This window comes from Sus scrofa, chromosome 2 (genome assembly GCF_054392235.1).
Source record: "Sus scrofa isolate SSC_HxYL_T2T_F1_AM1 chromosome 2, Sscrofa_HxYL_maternal_Yorkshire_Landrace_v2.0, whole genome shotgun sequence".
NCBI lineage: Eukaryota > Metazoa > Chordata > Mammalia > Artiodactyla > Suidae > Sus > Sus scrofa.
The window spans coordinates 79,034,716-79,061,354 of NC_139384.1; the positions used below are offsets into that span (position 1 = coordinate 79,034,716).

Sequence of the window (26,639 nt, forward strand, 5' to 3'; positions counted from 1 at the left end):
AGCATGTCAGCTGAATAAAAAAGATTATCTTTTGGAGTTCCCTTTGTGGCTCAGTGGTTAACAAACCCAACTAGGATCCATGAGGATGCAGGTTCTATCCCTGGCCTCACTCAGTGGGTTAAGGATCTGGCATTGCCATGGGCTGTGGTGTAGGTTACAGACACAGCTCAGATCCTGCATTGGTGTGGCTGTGGCATAGGCCAGCAGCTGTAGCTCTGATTTGACCCCTGGCCTGGGAACTTCTGTATGCCGCAGGTGCAGCCCTAAAAAGCAAAAAAAAAAAAAAAATTCATCTTTCTTCTCTTCAAATGTTCAATTGCAGTCCTGACATACTATCCAATACAGATGTCATGTATAGATCATATATATAATGAAACTGTTTTCAGTACCCACAAGAAACAAAAATAGGAAAAAGTGAGATTATGTCTAAGAGTATTTTATCTCTTGTATATTAAATATTACATAATCATTACTATGATAAAATTTAGATTTTTACATTATTTTCTTCAGACACTTGTTTTATTATAGGAGGCTGTGATATGTTCCATGATAAGTCCTTTTTGTTTTCTTTTTTCCTTTTTTTTTTTGGCCATGCCTGGGGCATGTGGAAATGCCTGGGGCAGGGATTGAACTCATACCACAATTGCAACCTGTCCCACAGCTGTGGCAATGCTGAATCCTTAACCCACTGTGCCACAAGGAAACTTCCCATAAGTCCTACTCGTTTTAGAGACTGTACTTTAGGCTCTGCAACCTACACCACAGCTCACGGCAACGCCGGATCGTTAATCCACTGAGCAAGGGCAGGGACCGAACCCGCAACCTCATGGTTCCTAGTCGGATTCATTAACCACTGCACCACCACGGGAACTCCTATTCTTTTTCTAATGGGCAGTTTGGCTCACCATCCCCTTTTCTGGCTCCAGGTGAGACAGGACTACTCTGGCAATAGTGTGTAGTCAGCTGAGATTTCCTGAGTGTTCAGGGGTATTACTGAGCTAGAGTGAAATGACTTAAAGGTAGTGAATGTGGGAATTAATGGTCATCTATGCTCATTTTTTTTTTCCCTAGGAGTTCTTTCTAAGGACCCTTTCTGCCTTCCTGAGTAAAAGATAGAGCAAGGACAGATTGTGACTGAGTGTTTGAGAAATTGCTTTCAGGTAATAAAAAGTGTATCCTTCTACAAAATGACATAGTGCATCCATCAGATAGACACATTTGTTTTGGTAGACCCGTGTCCAGTGCTTCTTAAAGAAATAAAGCAACTACAGGACTGAGTCTTTATTGAATTCCCTCCCAAAGTGAAGGCTCTGACACTGGATGAATGACAGATTACCCTGAATAAGTTCATGTGTTTTAGCTTCCATTAAAGCCATAAGTAAGGATATCATCATGAGTGAGTATAAATCGAAAAGAACCTAGGACCAGTGTGTCCCAGGGTAATTGCTGAGAGACCTTGAATCTCTCTGTTGTTGTCTGGGCTCATGTCTCCATTACTCACTGAACACTGGTGGAGGTCTTACTTTACTGAAAATAGTATGTGTGTGTGATGGTTTAGGACTCAGTGACCTTGGCCGATGTGGCTGTGGACTTCACCCAGGAAGAGTGGACTTTACTGGACTCCTCTCAAAGAAAGCTCTACAGAGATGTTATGCTGGAAAACTACGAGAACCTGACCACAGCAAGTAAGGCTGCCATCATTCCTGTAGCTTCTTAAGGAACAGATATTTGTGATGCACTGACTTGTCGTAGGGTGGGTGATGTTAAATCTGAATACAGTGGAAATTAACAGATATTGATCTGTACATGAATGGCTTTTAATTTGGGTGGTTTCTGTGAATATGTGGTTCTAGGACTAAGAGTATCACCATCACCCTTAGAAATGTGCATTCTCAGACTCCACTTACTGACTCAAACTCTGGCTTTGGGGCCCAGTCATCTATGTTGTAACAAACACCAAAGTGTGGCAGCCAAAGTTTGACAGCCATTGGTATATTGGCTTCTCTGTGTGAATGAATATCTGTTTTTGCACTTACTCTCTTTCCCACTTCAAAAAGTCTTAAGCTTTGTAATTGTGTATATATAAGTCTGAGCATGGACTACATTTTTGGAAATATAAAACCTAACTCATTGGATAGTTTCTCATATTTTGCAGGACCTTTTTCTATTAATATATCTTACCTCATGAACAGTCATTCAAGCTCTCTCTGATCTCTTGGATGGAACAAGAAGATTTGAGGACAGTGGAGAGCAGAGTAGTCATTCAAGGTGAGTAATTTCCTGGTCAGTAAAAATTTCAGTGTCTCTGGAATTATAATGAGGAAACTTGTTAAGATGTGCCTTTTCTCAGAAGGCTGAGGTCATTGGTCTCTGATGTTTTGAGATATATTCAAATTCTCATATTTTCCATTTACTCATAATTTCCTATGATCTCACAAAGTGGCTTGTTGTATTTCTTTTTTTTTTAAGCTTTATTATTTTGACATAGGCTACTTTCTAAACATTCCTACTTTCCTTACTTGATAATATTTTGTATCTTTTCCCCATCATATTTAATTTTCATATAATTATTTTTGATTAGCTATTGGTATTTGACTCTGAATCCCTGTCATTGTTAAATATGAATATTATTATTTTTAACTCCTTTAACATATGTTCTTTCCACAAACTCTTATGCTTTTTTTTTTTTTTTTTTTTTTTTTTTAAATGGGAAATGCTACTTAAAACCAAAGACTCAGGGAGTTCCCATCGTGGCGCAGTGGTTAACGAATCTGACTAGGAACCACGAGGTTGCAGGTTCGGTCCCTGCCCTTGCTCAGTGGGTTAACGATCCGGCGTTGCTGTGAGCTGTGGTGTAGGTTGCAGACGCGGCTCGGATCCCGTGTTGCTGTGGCTCTGGCGTAGGCCGGTGGCTACAGCTCCGATCCAACCTCTAGCCTGGGAACCTCCATATGCCGCGGGAGCGGCCCAAGAAATAGCAACAACAACAACAAAAGACAAAAAAAAAAAAACCAAAGACTCAGGGATTTCTCGTCGTGGCGCAGTGGTTAATGAATCCGACTAGGAACCATGAGGTTGCGGGTTCGATCCCTGCCCTTGCTCAGTGGGTTAACGATCCGGCGTTGCTGTGAGCTGTGGTGTAGGTTGCAGACGCGGCTCGGATCCCGTGTTGCTGTGGCTCTGGCGTAGGCCGGTGGCTACAGCTCCGATTCTACCCCTAGCCTGGGAACCTCCATATGCCGCGGAGCGGCCCAAAGAAATAGCAAAAAGACAAAAAAAAAAAAAAAAAGACTCAGCAATTCAGCATAATATTCTTGGGGGAAAACCATCTGTTGGAATGGAAACAGCAACATCAGTAAGTTTGAAAAGTGATTATTTCTTTCTTTCTACATTCAGAAAAGCATTCAAATTTTATTAGTTATACCATGAGGACAGCAATAGATGTTCGTGATAGGTGGCATTTACCCAGGGGAAAGTAGTGTCTCTGGTGAGACATGTGAGGGGAAGGAAGCTCAAGTCCTTCTATTCTGCCATCTTGTCTCCACCTCTGATAAATATGGGAACATCCTAAACCAAGTTCAAAACTTGTTCCTTCAGGGTTCACATGAGTCCTCCTTTCCACATATATAATAGGCATTGAAATTTTACAGCAATCCATGAAGCTGTACAGAATTTATTTGAAGGACAGAATAGATGGAACATCATTCTGGCAGAGGGTTTCCATCATTCAACTTGAAAGAAATCAATAGGGCAGAGGTGTATGAATATAAGAGAAATGGTAGCAGTCATCATCATCATTGTAATGATGTTTCAATTTGGAGCTGAGTAGGATCAATTAATGAGCGTGAGCAGTCTTTGCATCATCATTCATCTATCCATCCACAGGCAAGAATTCACAATGGACAGGAACTCCATAACTCTAAGCAATCCGCAATGGACAGGAACTCTATGACTATAAGGAAAGACTTCAGTGAACCCTCGTGCCTCAGGATACATAGGAGAACCCAAAATGGAAGCAATGCTTATGAGGATAATAAGTATGGACAAAATTTCCTTATTGTGCTGAAGAAAACCTCTACTGCTGAGAGGCATTCTATGTTTAATCAGTGTGGAAAAGCTATCAACCTGACTCCAAATATTGTGTACAGGAAAACCAGCATGCAAGAGAAAGCCTTCAAATGCAGTGATGATGAGGAAGGCTGTGTTAATCAGTCTTCCCTTCAGGCACAAGAGATAACTCGTGATGGGGAAAAACTCTATGAACAGAAAGAATGTGAAAGAGCTTCTGTTCATTCCATAAAACATGGTGTACGTGTACTAAATCATACCTCAAAAACATGTTATGAATGTAAGAAATGTTGGAAAGTCTATAGATGTTCAGCAAACATTAATATTCACATGCAAGTTCATACTGAAGAGAAACCCTATAAATGTAAGGAATGCAGGAAAAACTTCAGTAAAGCTTATCTACTTAAAAGGCATATAAAATCTCATATTCAAGAGAGGCCCTATAAATGTAAGGAATGTGGGAAAGGCTTCAGTAAAGCTCATCTACTTAAAAGGCATATAAAATCTCACACTGGAGAGAGACCTTTTATGTATTAGGAAAGTGGAAAGTCCTAGTCTTATTCCTTAATGATTACATGCAAAATCACAGTGAATTAAAACCACATAAATGATATATGTTGGGAATGTAGGAAAGCCTTTATTACCTTCTCTAGACTTAGAAGAACATATAAAATCTCATAGTGAATAGAGGCCCTTTCCATGTGAGCAATGAAGAAAGTCCTTTAAAGGTTCCTACAAATGTGAGGAATGTGGGAAAGCCATCACTTGGTACTTAAGCCCTGAACACGTATGAACTCATGGTGGAAAGAAACTTAAGGATGTAAACGTGAGACAGCCTTCAGTTATTCCAATTCCCTTTTTTTATTTTTTATTTTTTAATTTTTTTCTCCTTTTGGGAAATGCAAATCAAAACCTCAGTGAGATCTCACCTCACACCTCTTAGAAGCATTTTCAGAGACAAGGAATAACAGGTGAGGATATGGAGAAAAGGGCACTCTGAACCCTGTTGATGGGAATATAACTTTGTTCAGCCATTGTATAAAATATGCAAGTTCCTGTAAGATACTACTCTCCTGCTTCTGAGTATATATACAAGGGATATATTAGTATTACCGAGAGCTATCTGCTCTTCCCGTGTTCATTGAAGCATTATTCACAATAGCCAAGATACGGAAACAACCTGAGCAAATGTGAGTTAGATAGATTTAGCCTTGAAAAGAAGGAAATCCTTCCATTTCTGTCAAGAACAGTTAACTTGAAGGACATTTGCTCAGTGAAATAAGTGAGACAAAAAGGCAAACATTGCATGATCTCACTTATATGTGAAATTTTTAAATAAATAAAATTGGCCAACTCCATAAGGAGACACAGCCATGGAGACTGCATAATTGCCCTGCTGTGAACAACAGTAATGTGATGGAAATGGGTGCAACTGTTCCCCCAGCTATGCCTAGGTCATGAAGACTTCACATTGGCCTTTTCTATCCCAGAGGACTTTGGAGCTGGCTGTCTCCCTCAGCCCCCAGTGGTGCCATCCATTGGGTTTCCCATTGGTGTCGTCCCCTAGTCTTTGGGACCCTGCAGTCATTGGAGTTCTGGTCCTTTCTTCACTCTTTGCCCAGACCTGCCCCTCTCACAGGCAGCTATCTTCCTCCCACCTTTTCTTCCTCCTGACTTCTTGGCCACTTTTCACATAAAGGGTGGCCTTTGAGTCCCTGGCGGTTGGGACATTACAAAGGAAATTACTGCCCCTGAGCAGTGTGTCTCCAAAGGATGTAACCACCAAAAGGCATCCCTTTAGCATAAGAGCTTTGAGGGGTGTTAATTCATTAGACCTGGGAAGTAAAGCAGTCAGCTTGTGTAAGCACTTTAATTCTATTATTTATAGGAGCCTCCTAAAATCACATCTCTAGGGAAAAATTCTAAATTGGCTCGGCTAACAGTGCCTTTCACAGATAACCAGCTCAATAAAATACCCACTCATATATAAAGGATTTTATATGCTTATGGTTTCATTACTAATATTAAATTTATTCATCTGAACCATTTATTTAAAACATTTTTAAACAGACCAGTTAGCAAATAAAAACTCATATTTTAAAACAGCTATATTTTAAACTTACTACTAAATTCAGACCCTGAACTGAGAGATGTAGTGGATTAAAAAAAAGTGAAAAGAAAAAAACTAATACACTCAGCCAGCATTTCACAAAGAAAAAAATATATATATCTAATCACCCCACCAATTGAAGCCAAGGATCAAACCCACATCCGCAGAGACACTGTATCAGGTTTTTAACCTGCTGAGCCACAGGGAAACGCCAGAGAGTATGCTAATTCTGTTTGTCCTCATTCAGTTTATTTAGTTATTTTTATGGCTGCACCCATGGCATGTAGAAGTTCCCAGACCAGGGATCAAACCTGTGCCACATCAGTGACACCAGATCCTTAACCTGCTGAGCCACCAGGGAACTCCTACTCACTTTAAATTCTGTTATATCTTGGCATGAGTTTTATTCACAGGGATATTGAGAAAATGTATAAAACTGGAGTTTTTCATGTATGGAAAGTCCTTAGTTTGAGTATCAACATGTAACTATAGCACCAGAGCACTTTTTGTTTTCCTTTGTCTCTACATGGACAAATTTAATAATATCCCCTAGAAGACAGTGTTACATCGAGCAACCTAAGATCCAGTTATGTTACTATGTCTTGGTATCCTTTAACAATCGTGAAGGATTTCAGCTGTTAGAAATCACTGGGTACCTTCCATGAGCAAGGCTCCTTTTCTGGCAACCAAAAGACACATAATGTTGCCCATGATATGCAAAAATTCTCCAAAAGAAATCAGATCCTATCATCAGACAACAGACTTTAAAGCATTTCTACAGATGGAGTAAATCACATACAAAATTCATATTCTTCAAAATATAAAGTTGAAAGGCATATCCAGTTGACAATATTTTTACAAAATATATAAAGCAATCCTTGACAGAAATGCAAGGAGAAATATCCCACAATTTCACCTGGGAGACAATCACCTCTCTCCTATGTTTTTCCAAACAGTAAAAAAAAAAAAAGATTCAGTTAGGATATAGATGTAAAAATGATGGGCAACTGCCCAATAGATGTGGTTAGTATACTGTATCTAGTAACTATTAGAACGTGCTAATCTGTGGGTGAGGGTGAGGGAATAGACTAAAAGGTACAAGAGGTCTTTAGGGAAGGTCTTTAGTGCAGGCTGGTGATTACATAAGTATGTGCAATTTTCAAAATGATTTGCAGATGGAGTTCCCTTGTGGTGCAGTGGGTTAAGGACCTACCATTGTCACTACAGTAACTTGGGTCACTGCTGTGGCAGGAGTTCAATCCCTTGTCTAGGAACTTCTACATGCCACCAGCATAGCCAAAAAAAAAAAAAGTCATTTGTAGAATACTTACATGTGTATTCATTTTACACTAATAGTATCTAAATTTTTTTTAAAGAGTTAAGTATTCTGTGCACTCGCCATGAAACTAACCTCAGTTATGGGCTTGTTCCGCACAAGGCCTTCAATTTAAGGATTGGTATAAAGTGGTATTAAGTACAATCTGTACTGGGAAATAGACAGCTGGATTTTACCTGTGACCCTATGTGACTTCAGGGGAACAAAAAAAATTTTAAATAAAAGACATATGCAAAAACTCTCCAAAAGAAAGCAGATTATAATGTCAGACAACATAGACTTCATGGAATGATTTCAGGTTTTAGGTCTCTCATCTGTCATGAATACATTTGGCCAACTTTCCATATCTATCATGATTAGAATACGTGTGTGTGTGTGTGTGTGTGTGTGTGTGTGTGTGTGTGTGTGTGTGTGTGTGTGTGTGTGTGTGTGTGTGTGTGTACACTGTGCCCAGGACATGCAAAAGTTCCTGGGCCAGGGATCAAACTTGCGCCACAACAGCAACCCAAGCCACTGCAGTGACAACGCTGGATTTTAAACAACAACAACCAAAAAAAAGTTGGCCTTTAAACCACATAAGGTTTAAAACATACCAAATACATGAACATGAAGGAAATATGAAGAACAATTAACAGAAATAAAAACAAAATAAAACTGATAAATAGTTATAAGTGGGTAAATTGTGTGGTATGGGAATTATATTTCAATAAAGCTGTTCCAAAAAACAAGAGAAAAAATATGATAGTACCTACATCATTGAGTAGTTATGTTTAAAAAAAAATGTGAAGCACCTAGAGCAATAACATATTAAAAACATTAGCTACCATTATACTTTTACCACTAGTATTAAAATTTAAACTATTGTCATCAAAAGGAAACGTACTGGAGTTCCCGTTGTGGCTCAGCGGGTTTTAAACCTGACTAGTATCCATGAGGATGTAGGTTCCATCCCTGTCCTCTCCAGTGGGTTAAGGACTCGGCATTGCCATGAGCTGTGGTGTAGGTCACAGATGTGGCTCAGATTTTGCATTGCTGTGGCATAGGCTGGGGTCTACAGCTCCAAATCATTTGACCCCCTAGCCTGGGAATTTCCATATGCTGCAGGTGTGGCCCTAAAAAGACAAAAAAAAAAAGAAAGTCTGTCATTTTTTTTCCAGAAGAAAAATAATTTCTGCCGTTGGAGTTAAGTTTTCTCCAGCTCCCATGTCCTCAAGTCCTCAGAGACCTGGCTATTCCCTAGTATTCTGGTGAGCACTGTGGGAAAGATGGTTAAAGGGGGGCCTCTGTTACCTTTGTATCCAAAATAATGTTTTATCTGAGAATTTAGTTTTGTCCTTTATTTGCTTTTGACACTTTACTTTTGGCTAGAAAGACAGGAAACAAGTTTCACGGCTATGCATATATCTATGTGTAAGTATAAACGTGTGTAAATAAACTCAAGTCTTTCTACTGTCTAAAGACAAGAATAGTTGGCTATCTTCATCTGGTTGGTTATATATCCTCACCAAGCTTCAAAACAGTACCCTGAGAAGAAAGAATGAAGGATTTATTACACTGATACTAGATTCATCTAGCATCTACTCTGTGTAAATCTAAAACTCTGCATTGTCGAAAAACATTTTGGGGGTGTTTTTAGATCTGACATCCATTCAAGATACATATATTTTTTCAATTATTTCCATCTTATTCTCTTTGAAACTAAAACAGCTGAATTGTTTGCCCTTAATATATATTGGCTATTTGAGAGTTATATCCTCTTTTAGGATATCACATATTCTTTTTTTTTTTTTTTTGCTATTTCTTGGGCCGCTCCTGTGGCATATGGAGGTTCCCAGGCTAGGGGTCTAATCGGAGCTGTAGCTGCCAACCTACGCGAGAGCCACAGCAACGGGGGATCCGAGCCGCATCTGCAACCTACACCACAGCTCACTGCAACACCGGATCGTCAACCCACTAAGCAAGGGCAGGGACCGAACCCGCAACCTCATGGTTCCTAGTCGGATTCGTTAACCACTGCGCCACGACGGGAACTCCACATATTCTGATATTACTTTTTTATTTTGTTTTTTTGTTTGGTTGGTTTTTTTGTTTTGTTTTGTTTGCTTTTTAGGGCTGCATCTGTGGCATATGGAAGTTCCCAGGCTAGGGGTCAAATCAGAACTATAGCTGCCAGCCTACACCACAGCCACAGCAATGCCAGATCCAAGCCGTGTCTTTGACCCACACCACAGCTCAAAGCAACACCAGATCCAGAACCCACGGAATGAGGCCAGTGATTGAACCCACATCCTCAAGGATACTAGTTGGATTCATTTCCACTGAGCCACAAAGGGAACTCTCATATTCTGATATTTGATTGTATCATGTGTGTTTAAAGTGTCCCTTCATTTCTTGTATTTCCTGGAAAGTGGTAATTGGGTTTAGAACTGAGATTTGCAAACTTTTTATCTGAAAGGGACCAGAAAGCAAATACAGCACTGAGGGATCTCCCCATGTCTGAGGAAGATCTTTCCAAGATTCCCAATAGATGCCTGTGATGGAAGAAATTTTTGTAAACGAGTAGTAGAAAACCATTCTGGCTTATACATGATTTAACCTAAACTTTATGTAAACTAGAATAGCTTAACTTATGGACTGGCATGCGTACATTGCAAGTCTGCTTTAACCAAGAAAAAAATGCATTATCCAAAAATAATTGATATCGACTTTGAAGATAGAAATAAATGCCTCCCTTCCCATGATGCCAATGCTAGTACTCTTTGGAAGTTAAGATTTCCTTCCAAGACACCAGGGTCATGGTAAGTTGTTGTGTATGTACTAATCTATAATTATACATCAATGTTGACACCTTGAAGGGGTGTATCACTGTCGTGTTTTCTGCATGTTCTTTGTTCTGACAAAGTATAAAACTGTACTGAAAACCATGCTTCTCTAGAGCATGGTTTTTTTCTTGATGGAGGTTACACTCCTCAGCTGGTCCTTAGCTTGGCTTGAATAAAACTCTCTTCTGTCCCTTAGTATAGACTATTGATTATTTGGGTCTACACCTGAAACCATGAAAGTACTAAACCCTATATATACTATGTTTTTTCCTGTATTAATGGGCAGGTGGTGTACATAACAGATATGCTGGACAAAGAGATGACTCATGTCCCAGGTGGATGAAGTGGGATGGCAGTAAATTTCATCATGCTACTCAGAATCATGTGCAATTTAAAATTTATGATGCAAAGCAAAGGAAACCCTAAACAAAACAAAAAACCCACAGAATGGGAGAAAGTATTTGCAAATGAAGTGACTGACAAGGGATTAATCTCCAAAATATACAAACAGCTCATACAGCTCAATATAAAAAAAAAATCAAAAAATGGGCAGAAATTCTAAATAGACATTTTTCCAAAAAAGACATAGAGATGGCCAAAAAAACACAAGAATATGCTCAACATAGAGAAATGCAAATCAAAACTATGAGTTACCACCTTACACCAGCCAGAATGGCCACCATCAAAAAGTCTGCAAACAATAAATGCTAGAGAGGGTGTAGAGAAAAGGGAACCCACCTACACTTGGTGGGAATGTAAATTGGTACAACCACTATGGAAAATATTATGGAGGTTCCTCTAAAAACTAAAAATAGAACTACCAAGTGACCCAGCATTCCCACTTATGGGCATCTATCTGGAGAAAACTGTAATTTGAAAAGATACGCACCACATTCTTCACTGCCGCACTATTTACAGTAGCCAAGGCATGGAAGCAACCTAACTGTCCATCAGCAGAGGACTGGATAAAGTCTTCTTTACATAGATACAATGGAATATTACTCAGCCGTAAAAAAGAAAGAAATAATGCCATTTGCAGCAACATGGATAGGCCTAGAGATTATTATACTAAGGGAAGTTAGACAGTCAAAGACAAACATCATGTATCACTTATATGCAAAATCTTAAAAAAGGATACAAATGAACTTACTTGCAGAAGAGAAGAAGACTCAGACTTTGAAAACACACTTATAGTTACCAAAGGGGAAAGGTGGTGGCAGGGCAGCGGGGTGGGGGGGGATGTTGATTGGATGTTTGGGATTGGCATATGCATACTGTGGTATGTGGAATGACTGGCCAATGGGGACCTGCTGTGTAGCACAGGGAACTCTGCCCAATATTTTATAATAATCTGCATGGGAAAAGAATGTATGTGTGTATATGTATAACTGAATCACTGTTATACAGCTGAAATTATCACAACATTGTAAACCAACTATTCTTCAAGAAAACTTTTAAAAGTGAATGAAATAAAATCTATGTATCATGGAGTTCTCTGGTAGCTCAGTGGGTTAAGGATCCAGCATTCTTGTTCCTGTGGCTCTGGTCACTGCTGTCCCCTGGGGCAGTTCACCAGGAACTTCCGTGTGCAGTGGGTATGGCAAAATCAATCAATCAATCAATAAATCAATAAATCAAATTTATGAATTGCTTACTTCTGGAATTTTCCACTTAATATATTCAGACTATAGTTGACCTTGACTAATTGAACTGGGAAACAAAGCTGAGGATAAGAGAGATACTACTTCACTTTGTACCTCCAATTACTCAGTTTTGCCCAGTAGTATATGAGCAGCCACAAACATTAGTAAACAAGTAGGCATGACTTTGTTCCAGTAAAATGTTATCTACAAAAACAGGCCTATGAGCCATAAGTTGCCAACTCATGGCTTCAAAAGATATTTGAAAAGTATCATGCAGTTGTTTTTGTGTACTTCTTTTGCATTTCATTAGGAAGACATAAATTTGTATTGTCCCTCTGTTAGTGATATTACATTTGATTACTTTCTTAAGGTATTCTCACAAGCATCTCATTTTAAAGATATGCTTTTCCTTTTGAATAAGAAATATGTGTGCAGTTATATTTGATACTCAGAATATCTTCCTTCCCAAGAGTCTTCCTACCAGTTGTTTTACCATCTGTGAGTAACCAGCAGTGAATCAATTGTTGTATGACAATGTTGTTTGGCATTTGTATAGAGGTGTATTTTCTAGGTAAAGTTTTCCGTTTAGATTTCTAAGGGCAAAGGACAAATATAAATTCACAGATTTTATAATATCCCCTCCACAGGTTTTATATCACATGGCATTTCTGAACCAACTTACTTAAACATGTTTAAAAATTAATGTGGTGAAAATTAAGAATCACTCTTTTACATATAGCTGTCCAATTTTTCCAGCACCACTTACTGAAAAGACTATCTTTCCCCCACTGTGTGTTCTTGCTTCCTTTGTCATAGATTAGTTGACCATAGGTGCTTGGGTTTATTTAATGGGCTTTCTATCCTGGTCCACTGATCTATATTTCTGTTTTTATGCCAGTACCATACTGCTTTGATGACTGTAGCTTTGTAGCATAGTCTGAAGAACCAAACTCACCAACATAGAGAACAGACATGTGGTTGCCAAGGGAGTTAGGGGAGAAAGTGGCATGCGCTGGGAGTTTGGGGTTGGTAGATGCAAACAATTACATTTAGAATAGATAACCAATGAGGTCCTTCTGTATATCACAGGGGAGACGACATTTTGAGAGGAATTGGTATTTAAGATGAAACTAAAAGCATGTCTAGGATTTAGCTAGGATGGTCTTTGAGCTACAGAGAAGAGATGTAGATTGGTGAAAGCATTACAGATGAAGAGAACTTATTAGCAAAATTCCAGAGCAGTTGAGATCTTAGTAAATTTCTTGAACTAAGGAAAGAATTCCTGAAGTAGAAGCAAAGAGAGTTGTAGGAGGTAGGATAGGGTGGGGGTGGGATCAGGGAAATGACTTGATCTAGACTATATACTTTGACCATGGTAAACTTCTGATATGTTTTAATGAGGAGAGTTATTTGAATCTATTAACACCCTAAACAACACACTAACTTTTGAGAATGGGCATTAAGTTTATTAAGAGTCATTTTTGGGGAAGTTCAGTTGTGGCTCAGCAGTAACGAATCCAGCTAGTATCCATGAGGACGTGGGTTTGACCCCAGGCTTCACTCAGTGAATTAAGGATCCAGAATGTAGGTCAGACATTACAGATCTGGCATTGCTGTGGCTGTGACATAGGCTGGCAGCTGCAGCTCCAATTCGACCCCTATCCTGGGAACTTCTGTCTGCCACAGGTGCAGCCCTTTAAAAAAAAAAATGTTTTTTGACCTAACATATGATCTGTTCCAGAGAACATTCCATGTGTACTTGAGAAGAATGTGTATTCTGTTGCTTTTGAATGGAATGGTCATAAGCCCATATGCCCTATGTCCTTATTGATTTCTGTTGCAATTAGATTTGATGATCTATCCATTAGTGAAAGTGGGGTATTAAAAGTACCTTATGATTATTGTATTGCTGTCTTCCTTTAGGCTTTTAATATTTGCTTTGTATACTTAGTTGCTCCTATGGTGAATGTGTAAATATTTTAGATTATTATATTCTCTTGTTAGATTGGCCCTTTTATACAATGACTTTGTCTCTTATTACAGTCTTTGTTTTATAGTCTATTTTGTCTGATATAAGCATAACTATTTCTATGTATAGCTTTCTATTGGTTTCCATTAGCATGGAATTTCTTCTTCCATCCTTCACTTTCAGTCAGTTTCCTAACATCTGAAGTGAGTCTGTTGCTAGAAACTTATAGATGGGTCTTGTTTTTTATTTTTGTTTTGTGGTTGGTGTGTGTGTGTGTCTGTGTGTGTCTGTATGTGTGTCTGTCTGTGTCTGTCTGTCTGTGTGTCTGTGTGTTTAATCCATGCGCCATTCTTTGTCTTTTGATTGAAGAATTTAATCCATTTCCATTTAAAGTAATTATTAATAGGTATGTTTGTATTGCCATTTTGTTAATTGTTCTCTGGCTGCTTTGTAATTCCTCTGTTCCTTTCTTCTGTTGTTCCTCCCTTTTGTTATTTAATGATTTTCTGTAGTGCTATGCTTAGATTTATTTGAGAGTTTTTCTGGGTTACAGTGAGGCTTACATAAAACAATAGATTTGAATCTATTTTAAGTTGATAAGTTAGAAAGCATTCTAAAGCTCTACACTTTTATTCCCCTCTCCCATAATTTCTTTCTTTTTTTAATAATTCATTTATTTTTCCCACTGTACAGCAAGGGGATCAAGTTATCCTTACATGCATACATTTTTCCCCACCCTTTGTTCTGTTGCAATATGAGTATCTAGACGTAGTTCTCAATGCTACTCAGCAGGATCTCCTTGTAAATCTATTCTAAGTTGTATCTGATAACCCCAAGCTCCCAATCCCTCCCACTCCCTCCCTCTCCCATCGGGCAGCCACAAGTCTCTTCTCCAAGTCCATGATTTTCTTTTCTGTGGAAATGTTCATTTGTGCTGGATATTAGATTCCAGTTATAAGTCATATCATATGGTATTTGTCTTTGTCTTTCTGGCTCATTTCACTCAGGATGAGAGTCTCTAGTTCCATCCATGTTGCTGCAAATGGCATGATGTCATTCTCTTTTATGGCTGAGTAGTATTCCATTGTGTATACATACCACATCTTCCAAATCCAATCATCTGTTGATGGACATTTGGGTTGTTTCCATGTCCTGGCTATTGTGAATAGTGCTGCAATGAACATGCAGGTGCATGTGTCTCTTTTAAGTAGAGTTTTGTCCGGCTAGATGCCCAAGAGTGGGATTGTGGGGTCATATGGAAGTTCTGTGTATAGATTTCTAAGGTATCTCCAAACTGTTCTCCATAGTGGCTGTACCAGTTTACATTCCCACTAAGAGTGCAGGAGGGTTCCCTTTTCTCCACAACCCCTCCAGCACTTGTTATTTGTGGACTTATTAATGAAGGCCATTCTGACTGGTGTGAGGTGGTAACTCATGGTTGTTTTGATTTGCATTTCTCTTATAATCAGCGATGTTGAGCATTTTTTCATGTGTTTGCTGGCCATCTGTATATCTTCCTTGGAGAACAGTCTATTCAGGTCTTTTGCCCATTTTTCCATTGGTTGATTGGCTTTTTTGCTGTTGAGCTGTATAAGTTGCTTATATATTCTAGAGATTAAGCCCTTGTCTGTTGCATCATTTGAAACTATTTTCTCCCATTCTGTAAGTTGTCTTTTTGTTTTCTTTTGAGTTTCCTTTGCTATGCAAATCTTTTCAGTTTGATTAGGTCCCATTGGTTTCCATAATTTCTTTCTGATGTTTATCATTTGATCTTGTGTAACCCTTAACTAATTATTTTAGTTATAGTTATTTTTACTGATTTTTGTCTTGTAACCTTCATGCTAGTATTATAAGTGATTAACTCACCACCTTTACTAAAGTTTTCTAAATTTTACTATATATTTATATTTACCAGTGATACTTACACTTTTATGTGCTTTTTTGTTACTAATTAGCAACCTTCATGCCACTTCAAAGATGTCCTTTAGCATTCCTTGTAAGGCAGATTTAGTGGTGATGAACTCATCTAATTTTTGCTTGTCTGGAAATCTCCTTATCTCTCCTTCAGTTCTGAATGACAGGTGGACTATTTTTAATTGGCTATTTTTTTCTTTCAGCACTTTGAATGTATCATGCCACTACTTTCTGGCCTGCAGTTTCTACTGGAAAATCTGCTGATTATATTATGGGGTTTTCCTTTTATGTGACAATTTGGTTTTCTTTCTTTCTTTCTTTTTTTTTTTTTTTTTTTTTTTTTTTTTTTTTTTGCTGTACATGCAGCCCACACCAGAGCTGTGGCAACACCAGATCCCCAACCCACTGTACCAAGCTGGGGATCAAACCCATGCCATCACAGAAACAACATCAAATCCCCAACCCACTGCACCACAGTGGAAACCAACAACTTGTTTTTCTCTTGCTGCTTTTGAGATTCTCTCCTTGTCCTTAACTTTTGACACTGATTATTATGAGTCTTATTGTAGGTTTCTTTAGGTTTATATTATTGGAACTTTCTGGGCTTCCTGGATCTGGATGTCTGTTTGCTTACCCAGAATAGGGTCGTTTTTAATCATATATTTTTAAAATAAAGTTTATCCCTTTCTCTCTCTCTTCTGTCTGCGACTCCTACAATGTAAATGTTATTCCACCACATTTTTTGTCCCAGACATCCCTGGAGTTATCTTCACCCTTTTTCATCCTTTTTTTTTCCTTTTTACTGCTCTGTTTGGGTGTGTTCCACTATCCTGTCTTCAAGTTCACTGATCCTCTCTTATATTTACTAGTCTGATGTTGATTCCCTTTGTTGTGTTTTTCTAATTCTGATATTTTATTCTCAGCTCTGTGACTTCTACTTGTTGTTTTTTTATATATTTATTCTCTTTATTGAAATGATCCATTGTTCATCTGGCCTTCTCCTGGATTCTGTGATTATCTTTATGATCATTATTTTGAACACTTTTCATCTTTGCTTCATTATGGTCTTCTTCTGAGGTTTTAACTTATTCTTTTTTTATGAGCATATTTCTCTCTCTTCATTTTCCTTGACTTTTTGATTTGGTTTCTGTGGTTAAATAATAGTCACCTCCCCCATTTGTAAGAAGCAGCCTTGTGTAGTACATGAACCTTATCATTTCAACCCTACCTTAGCTCTTGGTTGTCTCTCAAACCTTTGTGATTATGCAACTAAACCTCCTTTTTTTTTTCTTTTGCTTTTTAGGGCCACACCTATGGCATATGGAGGTTCCCAGGCTAGGAGTCAAATCAGAGCTACAGTTGCCAGCACAGCCACAGCCACAACAATATGGGATGCAAACCATGTCTGAAACCTACACCACAGCTCATGGCAACGGTGGATCCTTAACCCACTGATCGAACCCACAACCTCATGGTTCCTAGTCAGATTTGTTAACCACTGAGCCACAACAGGAACTCCTACTGCCTTGAAAAGTGAAAAATCATATTACTCATAGATTATGTTTCCTTATCTGTGAATTGAACCCACTATTCTTTTCCTAATGGGCAGCTTGGCGCACCATCTCCTTTTCTGGCTGCTTCTGAGGCAGGGCTGCTCTGGCATTTCATGGCAGTAGTGTATTGATGTGAAGGCTCCTGAATGTGTAGGGAATTTTGTGAATTTCAAGTTAGAGTGGATTGAGTTCTAGGCAGTGAATGTGGAAATTATGTTCATGTCTGGGTGCTCATGTCTTTCTTTTCTCTTAGGTATTCTTTGTAAGGACCCTTTCTATCTTTGTGAGGAAAAGATAAAGGCAGAAAAGGATGGTGGTTGAGTGTTTGACAAGTTGTTTTTAGGTAAGAAGAAAGTGTATCCTTCTACACAATGACACACTGCATCCTCCAGATGGACACTTTTTGTTTTGGTAGACCTGTGTCCAGAGCTTCTTAAAGAAATAAAGCCAAGAGTCCCTTATGAATCCCCTTGCAAAGTGGAGGCTTCTACTGGTGACAGATTACCCTGAATAATCTCAGTATTTCAATAATTAACTTCTAATATTGCCTATCATGATGGTGACTGCATATTTTTTAATTTGGTCAGTACTCATTTTTAATCTTGGTCAGTAAGGAAGATGACTGTGCATTTCTCAAAGAATGTATTTATGCATCAGTATTTATAAGTGTCTCCAGATGGTTTAGGACTGTGCTGCAAGAAGGAAATAAAATTCTTTTACACTTGTTGTACTTAGATAAGTTTGTGTGTTACATGATTCATTTCCTTGGAAGCACATGCAGGCTGTGCATCTGCACACCCCCTAACAAGGGGATAGTGGCATGCACACACTGAGGAAAAGATGCAGCAAGCATCAAAATAAAAAGCAGCTCTCATGCCAAAAAAAAAAAAAAAAAAAAAAAAAAAAACAGTAAACCCACACAGGCTACCCAGAAAAGCTCCTGCATATAAACAGGCCTGCAAGACTACAGTAGATAGTTGTTTTCCCTAAACTCACAGAGTAAGAAAAATATAGGCAAAATGAATAAGCACAGGAAATATTCCCAGATAAAAGTACAGGAGAATTCCCCTGAAGAAGCAAAAAATGAAATAAACCTCTGCAGTATAACAGACACCAAGTTCAAAAAGGAGGTAATGAAAATCCTGAATAAATTAAGAACGGCTATCAACAGCAATGCATATTATTTTAACAAGGAACTAGAAACTCTAAGGAGGAGCCAAGAAAAAGTAGAAAATTAGTCAAGACGAAAGCTTGAGCTAAAGACATTGAACAGCAGAAAGAATAATGCAGAAGAACAAATAAATGACTTGGAAGATAGCATAATGGAAATTACCTAATCAGGACAGCAGACAGAAAGCCAAATAGAAAAAAAAAAAATGAGAGGAGGGGGAGGGAGTGGGATGGACTGGGAATTTGGGATTAATAGATGCAAACTCTTGCCTCTGGAATGGATAAGCAATGGGATCCTGTGGTATAGGACTAGGAACTATATCTAGTCACTTATGATGGAACATGATGATGTGAGAAAAAGAATGTGTATATGTATGTGTGACTGGGTCACCCTGCTGAACAGCCTGCATGTCCTTCCAAGGAAATGAATCATGTAACACACAAACTTATCTAAGCTGAACAGTAGAAAATTGACAGAAAACTGTAAACCTGCTATAATGGAAAAAATAAAAATCATTATAAAAAATGAAAGTAATATAAGACATCTATGGGCTAATATAAAGCATACCAATCTACACATAATAGGGATCACAGAAAGAGAAAAGGGGATTTAAACTGTATTTGAGGAGTTCCCATTGTGGCTCAGTGGGTTAAGAACCCAACATAGTGTCCATGAGGATGCAAGTTCGATCCCTGGCCTCAATCAGTGGGGTTAAGGATACAACCTTGCCACAAGCTGTGATGTTAAGTCACAGAGGAAGCTCGGATGCAGTTGCTATGGCTGTGGCACAGGCCTGCAGCTGCAGCTCTAATTTGACCCCTAGCCCAGGTACTTCCATATGCCACAGATGCAGCCATAAAAAAAAAATAGAAGCTGTATTTGAAGTAATTATGGCTCAAAATTTCCCAAATCTAAAAAAGGAAACAGATATCCAGATATGGGAAGCACAAAGGATTCCAATCAAGATAAACCCAAATAGACCTACACCACAACACATTATAATAAAAACAGTACAAGTTAAAGATAAGGAGAGGATTCTAAAGGCAGCAAAAGAAGAACAAAGAGCAAATTACAAAGGAACCCCCCATAAGGCTATCAGCTGCTTTCTATACAGAAACACTACAGACAAGAAGGGAGTGGCAAAATATGTTCAAAGTTTTAAAAAGGAATATTTTGCAACCTTAGAGTACTCTAAGATTATCATTTAAAATAGAAGAAAAATAAGGAATTCTTCAGAAAAGCAAAAACTAAAAGAATACAGCAATACTAAATCTATCCTTAAATAAATACTGAAAGGTCTCCTCTAAAAAGGAAAGACGATGACATAGGGTGGAGGAAATCACAACTGGAAAGTAATCACTTAAATAAGCCAGTATAAAGATCAAAAGATGGAGTTCCCCTTGTGGCGCAGCGGAAAGGAATCCGACTAGGAACCGTGAGGTTGTGGGTTTGATCCCTGGCCTCACTCAGTGGGTTAAGGATCAGGCATTGCCATGAGCTGTGGTGTAGGTGGCAGATATGGCTCAGATCCCACATTGCTGTGGCTGTGGTGTAGGCAGGCAGCTACAGCTCTGATTCAACACCTAGCCTGGGGACCTCCATATGCCATGGGTGTGGCCCTAAAAAGACAAAGAGAAAAAAGAAAAAAAAGATCAAAAAGACAACAACCCGTTTCTGAAAATGATGATGAACAGAAGAAACAGCAAAAGGATAAACATGAAGATGTGAAAAAAAAAAAAAAAAGATTTAGAGGAGTTCCTGTCGTGGCTCAGTGGTTAATGAATCCGACTAGGAACCATGAGGTTGCAGGTTCGATCCCCAACCTTGCTCAGTGGGTTAAGGATCCAGCATTGCCGTGAGCTGTGGTGCAGGTTGCAGACACGGCTCGGATCCCACGTTGCTGTGGCTCTGGCGTAGGCCGGCGGCTACAGCTCCGATTCAATCCCTAGCCTGGGAATCTCCATATGCCACAGGAGTGGCCCAAGAAATGGCAAAAAGAACAACAACAAAAAAAAAGGATTTAGAGAAATGGAAAGATAGCTGATGTTCATGGATTGGAAAAACTAGTATTGCTAAAATGGCCATACTACCACAGATTTAATGCAAACCCTATCAAGTTACCTATGACATTTTTCAAAGAACTAGAATAATCCAAAACACCCAGAATTGCCAAAGCAAACCTGAGGAGAAAAAAAAACAAGTAGGAGGCATAACTCTCCCAGACTTCAGACGATATTACAAAGCTACAGTAATCAAAATAGCATGGTACTCGCCCAAAAACAGACATATAGATCAATGGAATAGAACAGAGAGCCCAGAAATAAACCCAGACACCTATGGTCAAAGAAAGCAAGAATACAAAATGGGAAAAAGACAGTCTCTTCAGCCAGTGGTACTGGGAAAACTGGACACCTCTGTGTAAATCAATCAAACTAGAACACACCCTCACACCATGCACAAAAATGCATAAGACATTACACCATAAAACTCCTAGAAATTATACACTGAAGATTAAATTCCTCCCTCAGCACTTTCCCCAGTTAAATAAACTGTCTCATTAAGTCTGGGAGTAAGCTTTGATGCACTCCCCTCTCTTACCCTAGAAATGTAATCAACCAAACATACAACTCATTCCCTACCTCTTACTCCCACCTCTTCCAACATGGCCAATTCCCGTCTTTTTATGATTTAAATATCACTCTCTTTTCTTTCCTTCACCTACTATCATATAAAAATAGAGAAAACAATACTTTAGCTCCAGAACCCTAACTTATTTGTAACAATACACAGTTGCTTCCTCCAAAGTTCCCTAAGGTGACCTTGAATTTCAGTTTTTCATTGAGTGCTACTCAAGCATTCAAGCAGTATGAGGTAATGAGTTTTTATGAGCTGGGTGACTTCACAGTCTTCTAAGTGGGAAGATTATTCCAACTATTTTGGGGGAGCAGGGTTTTTCAGGAATTGGGCCACTGCCAACTTTTTGGCCTTTTATGGCTAGTCTCAGAACTGTCAAGGAGCCAGTGGGTAAGTTACTTAGCATGTTAATGTATTACAATGTGAGTATAATGAGGCTCAAGCTCTACTAGAAGTCAAATCATCCACTATCTTGGAGCTGGTTGGTTCTAACCACTTTTTGTTGTGTCCTCAAGGGCTATGTCTTTTCTCTCTCTCTCTCTTTCTCTTTTCTTTTTTTTTTTTTTTTTGTCTTTTCAGGGCCGCACCCGAGGCATATGGCAGTTTCCAAGCTAGGAGTAAAATCAGAACTGTCAGGAACTCCCATGTCTTCCTTTAAGAGTTGTGACCAGCTCCCTTCCTTCATTTCACTAACGCTATGCAATATTGAAAAATAAGGAGTTTTGGAGTTCCCATCGTGGCACAGTGGTTAACTAATCAGACTAGGAACCATAAGGTTGCAAGTTCGATCCCTGCCCTTGCTCAGTGGGTTAACGATCCAACGTTGCCGTGAGCTGTGGTGTAGGTTGCAGACGCGGCTCGGATCCCGCGTTGCTGTGGCTCTGGCCTAGGCCAGTGGCTACGGCTCCGATTCGACCCCTAGCCTGGGAACCTCCATATGCCACAGGAGCGGCCCAAGAAATAGCAAAAAGACAAAAAAAAAAAAAAAAAGTAAGGAGTTCCCGTTGTGGCGCAGTGATTAACGAATCTGACTAGGAACCATGAGGTTGCAGATTTGATCCCTGGCCTTGCTCAGTGGGTTAAGGATCTGGCGTTGCCGTGAGCTGTGGTGTAGGTCGCAGACCCAGCTCGGGTCCCACGTGGCTGTGGCGTAGGCTGGTGGCTGCAGCTCCAATTAGACCCCTAGCCTAGGAACCTCCATACAACTGCTGGAGCGGCCCTAGAAAAGGCAAAAAGACAAAAAGAAAAAAAAAAAAAAAAAAAAAAAAAGAACTTGCAAAGTTTTCCCTGTGGCTCAGCAGAAACAAATCCAACTAATATCCATGAGGATGTGGGTTTGATCCCTGGCCTTGCTCAGTGGGTTAAGGATTCATCATTGCTGTGAGCTGTGGTGTAGGTCGCAGGTGCAGCTCTGATCTTGTGTTGCTGTGGCTGTGGTGTAAGCTGCAGGTGCAGCTCAGATTTAACCCCTAGACTGGGAACTTCCATATGCTGGGGGTGTGGCCCTAAAAAGCAAGAAAAAAAAAAAAAAGAATTTGTGGAGTACCTACTGTGGTGCAGCGGGTTAAGGATCCCGAGTAGTCTCTGCAGCTGCTCAGGTTTGATCCCTGGCCCAGCACAGTGGGTTAAAACTCAGTGTTGCCACAGCTGTGGCACAGGTCACAGCTAGAACTCAAATTCCATCCTTGGCCCAGGAACTTCCGTATGCCACAGGTGCAGCCCAAAAAATAATAATAATAATTAAATTAAAAACTCAGGAAGACAATGCCAAGTTCTCAGATGAAACATTCTTTTTCACATGTACAGAAGAGGCCCATTAACCCAATCGCCAGGTTCCTGACAGCTGGAACAGGACTTGAGGGCGAGAGCACTTCTAAGTGGAACAGCGGAAATTTCTTCCCTCGCAGGAAAGTCACAAAAACCTAGTGGAAGCTTTCAAATAGGAAAGCACTGTGAAGGACACACATGCACACACACAGACACATACCTTCACAGCCCCTAACCACATTTCTGACTAGACTGTACGCTGGGATTCAGGCTCCAGCAGACGCAAGCAGAGGGGGCCAGGCCTCTCTAGAAAGGCTCCTTAGAGTTGTCCATCTCACCTCTTCTTTAACGCCGGCCGGCCGGCCGAGCATCCCAGAGCCCATCCTTAACGCGGAGCTCACCAATAAGACAATTAACCGCAGGATGATAGTGTCTACCAAGGGCCTCAGGCTGGGACAAAAAGACCAGCCGTGAAGCAGTAATGTCACTTCCGCTTCCTGCCTCTGCTCCCAGGGGCGGGGCTCTGGGACGCCAGTCTAGTTCAATCAGTGCTGGCCAGAAAAGTGTGGTTTCCAGACTTCCAGTTGTGGCTCAGCCGCCTGACTAGTATCCATGAGGATGTAGGTTCCATCCCTGGCTTCACTCAGTGGGTTAAGAATCCAGCATTGCTGCAAGATGTGGTGTAGATCACAGAGGCAGCTCCGATCCAGCTTTCACTGTTGCTGTTGCTGTGATAGGCGGGTAGCTGCAGCTCCTATTTGACCCCTCCCTGGGGAACTTCCATATGCCACAGATGTGGCTGTGAAAAGAAAAAGAAGGAAGGAAGGAAGGAAGGAAGGAAAAAAGAAAGAAAGGAAGGAAGGAAAAAAGAAAGAGAGAGAGAAAGAGAGAAAGAAAGAAAGAAAGAGGAAGGAAGGAAGGAAGGAAGGAAGGAAGGAAGGAAGGAAGGAAGGAAAAGTGTAGTTTCTCTCTGGGTTGGTGCCAGATGCTTGGAGTGCTGGCTAAGCTTGGGGTCTGGAGGTAGAATAGGCCCAGCTGACCACAATGAGGATAGAAGTAGGCCTGTGGGCAGGGCTCCCAGAGCGGAAGGAGGGACCCATACCCGGAAGTGAGGTTGATGCTGGCCCAGTAGAGGTCAGAAAGGAGAGGCTGGGGGTGGGTTCTCACCTCACTAGATGCTCAAAACTTTTCTGCCTGCCAGTTCTCAACTTCCTGGAGCCCTTAAAATGATTTTACCATATAAATAAGCCTGCCAATCCATGGGGTAAGCTATTTCCTTCACTCAACCAATTGTATATTTAATCTTTATTTGCCTTATTTCTTTTTATTTACATTGGACACCATGCTATATTCTTCTAGGTGCAAAAGGCAAAAAAAAAAAATGTGTGACTGGGTCACTTTGCTGTACAGTATAAAACTGACAGAACACTGTACACCAACTATAATGGAAAAAATAAAAATCATTTTTTAAAAAAGGTTTACTCAAAGGTCCCAAGGCATAGACTACAGTACAGACTTTGTTGTCTAGATTCTGCCTCAAAATAAGGGCTTATCTTCCAGGTGCAGAGAGTGCAACCATATGACAGCTTCAGCCATATTTGAGAACTGCCCTCAGCTAAAAGAAGCTGCCTCACCCAAGGTCACAGCACTCAGATCTCTTGCTGTGGAAACATAGCTGACTCACAGCCATCTAGATCCTCCACTGTGTTTCCACTGAAGATGCTCCTGGCAGTTCCCAGCCACTGACTGAGCATGCAGGGTACTAGTGCCTGCCCACTGCCTTGGTCACACAATGACATTAATGACAAGGACCAATCACACCTGGCCAGAGTGTGGCTCCTGTTCTTGGCATAAAGGACCTGAAGTTCCGGGCAGTAGCATAGCTTAAAGTTCAGTGGGACTTTGGCCATGTCTCTGAAAGTATTTTCCCCTTTACAGAGACAAGACCCCTAAACCTACAGAGGCTAGAGGTGTAGAGACCTGAAGCACAAACTACCCATATGGTTCACCGGGCGTGACATTAAATGAGCCTGCTTCTACTTCGAATCCTTGACTTACGACCCGTGTATTCTATAAATTGGAGGAATGTCACATCATGGTTGTCATTGATTTAGAATGAATATTGCATCCTGCAAATTATGTAGACAGAATAGCCTATGCATTCAAATGCATGCACTAAGTATGATCATTCTCTTTGAAATGAAACCTCTTCCTGTGTCTCCTATTAAATTTTTTTTTACTCTCCCATACTTTATTTTTGTTTATTTTTTTGGCCACCCTGTGTCACATGGAGTTCCTGGGCCGGGGATCAGATCCAAGCCACAGTTGCAACCTAAGCTGCAAGTGAACACCAGATCCTTCACCCACTGTACTGGGCTGGGGATTGAATCTGCGTCCCAGTGCTGCAGAGACACTGGTGAACCCATTGTACCACAGCAGGAACTCCTCTCCCTTTTTATATTCCCTTTAAGCCATGCCTTACTACTTTCTTCTCGTCCCAAACTTTAGAAGTAGTTTTTTGTTTGTTTGTTTGTTTGTCTTTTTGCCATTTCTTGGGCCACTCCCATGGCATATGGAAGTTCCCAGGCCAGGGGTCCAATCGGAGCTGTAGCCACCAGCCTATGCCAGAGCCACAGCAATGCAGGATCCAAGACGCGTCTGGAACCTACACCACAGCTCATGGCAACGCAGGATCCTTAACCCACTGAGCAAGGCCAGGGATCAAACCCGCAACCTCAAGGTTCTTAGTCGGAATCGTTAACCACTGCACCACGACGGGAACTCCCGAGAGGTAGTTTATATTTGCCATCTGTGTTTCCTTAATACTCTTAAACCCACTCTACCTGGGTTTATTTAAAGCCATCTCAAATATCAAGAAATGTTTCCGGAGTTCCCGTTGTGGCGCAGTGGTTAACGAATCTGACTAGGAACCATGAGGTTGCGGGTTCGGTCCCTGCCCTTGCTCAGTGGGTTAACGATCTGGCGTTGCTGTGAGCTGTGGTGTAGGTTGCAGACGCGGCTCGGATCCCGCGTTGCTGTGGCTCTGGCGTAGGCCGGTGGCTACAGCTCCGATTCAACCCCTAGCCTGGGAACCTCCATATGCCGCTGGAGCGGCCCAAGAAATAGCAACAACAGCAAAAGACAAAAGACAAAAAAAAAAAAAAAAAAAAAAAAAGAAATGTTTCCACAGTACCAGCAAATGTGAAGGGATATTTTCAGTACTCTTTTTTGCCTCGCCTGGGGCATATGGAAATTCCTGGGCCAGGCTTGGAACCTACCCCGCAGCAGTGACCCAAGCTACAGCAGCCACAATACCAGATTTTTAACCCACTGTGCCATAAGGACACTCCTCTTAGTCCTCATTTTGAAGGTCCTCTGAAAAAAAAAAAAAATTTATTAGCCACTATGCTTTTCTTCAGAAAAGACCTCTTTGCCTCCATGACATTGTGGACACCAAGCTATTCATGAAATCTCCAAAGACTCTTCAAGGGAAGAGCATCCCAGAAAGGTGGTTCTTGGGTCTGGTTCCTGTAGAAATTAAACTTTCTCTGGGAGACACCTTGTAATTTAAAAGCCAAACCAAAGAAAGAAGAATTTCTCCTGGGAGGAAGTAAAGGCTTCCTCAAAGGCTGCTTGGATAAATGCCATCTTG

The 26,639-nt window shown here is 40.3% G+C and overlaps 1 protein-coding gene across 1 annotated transcript in view; it reads right to left on the reverse strand.

Moving 5' to 3' along the window:
• Window positions 1–26,639, reverse strand: part of LOC100513718 (olfactory receptor 7D4-like) — a 110,793-nt gene that overhangs the window by 49,118 nt on the left and 35,036 nt on the right. Inside the window, exon 5 of the mRNA XM_085012879.1 lies at window positions 2,182–2,305. The gene's annotated coding sequence lies outside the window, so the exon portion shown is untranslated. The remainder of the gene's footprint in view (window positions 1–2,181; window positions 2,306–26,639) is intronic.